This window comes from Octopus sinensis, linkage group LG25 (genome assembly GCF_006345805.1).
Source record: "Octopus sinensis linkage group LG25, ASM634580v1, whole genome shotgun sequence".
NCBI classification, from domain to species: domain Eukaryota; kingdom Metazoa; phylum Mollusca; class Cephalopoda; order Octopoda; family Octopodidae; genus Octopus; species Octopus sinensis.
In genome coordinates this window covers 24,091,944-24,095,287 of record NC_043021.1, presented here as the reverse complement: position 1 = coordinate 24,095,287, position 3,344 = coordinate 24,091,944, and positions in this window count along the sequence as shown.

Below are 3,344 nucleotides of genomic sequence, written 5' to 3'. Positions count from 1 at the left end.
TGTTCTATGTGATACATTCTACCAGTATCCGAAGTTTCAAAGTGTTTAGTTAAAAAAAAAAACTAAAAGATCTGGTCGTCAAATTCAATAGATCCGCTAATTTTAAGAAAATCGAAGAGAGAAGAGCTTAACTCCACCCCGACTTCTCCTAAAAGTCTAGCTATTACTAGAAAAACTGTTATATTTTGATGCATCAATGTTAAATCAGACATCCACTAACATCCGAATAGAAATGGTCCTTCGCGATATATGGCAGGACACCGGGCATATATCTAGAGTAAGGAAATTCGGCAAGGTTGAAGTCATTGCAGCCCAAGCAGTTGAGCACTAAGAGACCCTCCGCCGCACAGAGGGAAGAAGGGTGGTAAAGATACCTTAACTAGAAGTCCCACGAGAGTTAGACTTCTTGTGGATCTTGGGCATGCAAAGTGCCTGAGTGTGGTGATACTCTTCTGGATGTTAAAAGAAAGAGGCAGATCTAGATTAGGACCACACAGGAAGTTGTTTTCCATGTAAAGTCCGACCAGTGGAGAGGATCTCAGGACTTATCTCCCTGCCGAATGGAGTAAACTTGTGAGTAATTGTGGAGAGATGATCAATGTGCCTATATGATCGATCCCTATATTCCAAGTTTCTACAGTGAGTATCTGAAAATCCATGCATATATGTACAACCTTCCCGTAAATAAATATCTTACAAACTGTCCCCGAGTTTCGGTCCTCTTTACAATGCATGTAACCCGGCCTAATTCATAATAATCTACTATGAGTCCTAGGATTCGGTTCCTATTTTTTTCTTTTTTTTTCTGAATTGTCAGTTCACTATCATAAGACAGCCACGGTTGGGGCATGAGATCTTCACTTGAACACGCTATTTATCGACCAATCGGCTTGCTGGAGATCGCGCTACAAGTTGGACCATCATGTCAATTCGCGCCCTTTTTCTCCAGGAGTTTGCCGCTAAAATATTCACAGAGCTCTGGTGGCACCCGAAAAGAACACAACTTGGCTCTTGCTAGGCATAGCAAAGACAAGCTTCAACACGACTCAACTGTTTCACATTCTTCAAGATAATTAATGGCTGAGTAACACAGTTAAATACACGTTATTTCACTTCTCGCTGCAAACAAATCAGAAATGCGAGTAGATTCGAAAAACTCATATCTCCCTTTCCTTTAATGACAATAGAATTTAAACACCAGGAAAGTCGATCCCTGAAATCTGTCACGAGTATGTTTGTTGGCTGGCCTGGAGTGATGACTGGTTGAATGACTGATGACTGATGAATGAAAATGTGTTTATTAGGTTGCGTGAAGAAGTAACTGACAACAGCCGCGAACGTTTAACAGAAAATTTTATTAATGCACATCGAGTTAAACTTGGCCTTTTACAGATAACAACAGTAGTTACATACTTAGAGGGCAAGGCAAAACCGCCCTGTGTTCGAAGAAGTTACGAGACATTGTAATTCGGCCTGTCCAAGAACCCGGATGTGTTTGCGCAAATACCGAGAACCGTTTGATGTGGTAAGAATGGAGAGACATATCGTTCTGATACCTCAAAATTCTGCCAAGCAAGAAGTGAGGCGCGTGAATGAGTCAGTTGCTCTTAATACACTGCATAGAGTGCTGGCACCAAAAGTGACTTTTTTATTGGGTACAAGAAGATTATAGAAGGATAAATCACGCGATGGTTTGACACTAATTGGTTGCTTAATAGACCGATCACGTGAAAATATGGTGGTTCGGTCGTGATGTATGACCGGTTACCTAGCGATTTGGTTTTGAATTACCGCTACACCTACGTCCCTCTACCACTGAATATCATCTTAAATAAATCTATTGTTAAATATTCGTGAGTATTTTTCGTTCTTGCTATAACATACGCAACCATCTTAATCCATAATAATTTTACATCACGAATAAATCTACCCCTTGACAAATCTTACACCAAAACTACGGAAACAATGATCAACAAAGAGGATAAAAATGGAAAAACACATTAAATAATGAAAAAGACTGGATGATCACAAACGGAACATCTTTTACCATAGGTCTCCTGCTCTGTTGGGACTGACTTGAAGCTAAAAAACAACATAAACAGTGTTACAATGAACGGTCTCTATGTTATGGGAGCGAGAAATTCCAGTGTATGATATGCCTTTCTCGAGAATTGATCTGATATTGAAACTTCAGCAGCACAAAGTCAGTAGGTGGAGAGATCACCGTGTAAACCACACCTACAATAAAATTTGGATCTTTTCGGTTTGAACGGCAGTTTTTAACATAATTTCTTGGTAACTAAAAAAATTTTAAACTTCGTATACTGGTAGAATGTGTTTATAAAACATCTCTTTTTCTTGGCTTTATTGAGAAAATTCTATAGTTTGTAAGATATTTGTTTTTTTTCTTCAATTTCTGCAATTTCAACCAATCAATGACATCTATTGAGGTAAAAAACATTCTGTGCCGTATGAATATGTCCCGCGTTTAAGAAACAGATTGGGTTTATTTACATTTGTGAAGAAAAAAAGATACCCTTCCCCCACCCCTAACCCTAACCCTAACCCTAAAATAGATTGAAATGCAATAGATCGATACTAGGGTCATAATTATGGGTGGCAATTTCATATGACACCGCTAGAAAAACTGCCGTTCAAACCGAAAAGATCCTAAAATTGATTTCTGAAAGTGAAAGAGGGTCACAAAAATGAGGAGGAGTGCTTAATTTTATTTCCTCAACGACGGAAATTAAAACTGACTTTGGCAGGATTTGAATATAAAGGACCGTAACTAAGGACTGTAAAACATTTTGTCCGACGTTTTAATGATTGTTAATCCACTACCTTCGTTTGTGTCTAATATAGACACAAGGCCAGTAATTTATAGGAGACTGTTAATCGACTACATTGACCCTTAGCATTTGACTGGAGCTTTATGTTATTTATCCGGGAAGAATGAAAGCAAAGTTAAATTTAGCTAGATTTGAAATCAGAAAGTAAAGAGAAAAAATATTACAATCATGACTCGAAGAATCTCAATTGTCTCAAAGAAAAAAACGCCCGGAACTTTCAGTCTACTCCAGAATAACATAAAATACATGTAACAGATAGTTTGTGAACAAGTACAGAATGGAAAATATGGGGCGATCTTACGGTATATGTACCGGAGTACTTCCGGAAGTACCGGATACATTTCAAAAAAGTGGGTTTTTTTTATATATGGGGGGGGGGTAGGGTTAGGGTTAGAATACGTGGCGATGCTTCGGTATATGTACACACGTGACTTTGTTTACATTTCTGAAGATAACAGAAACCCTTTTCTCCCACCCCTAACCCAACCTGAA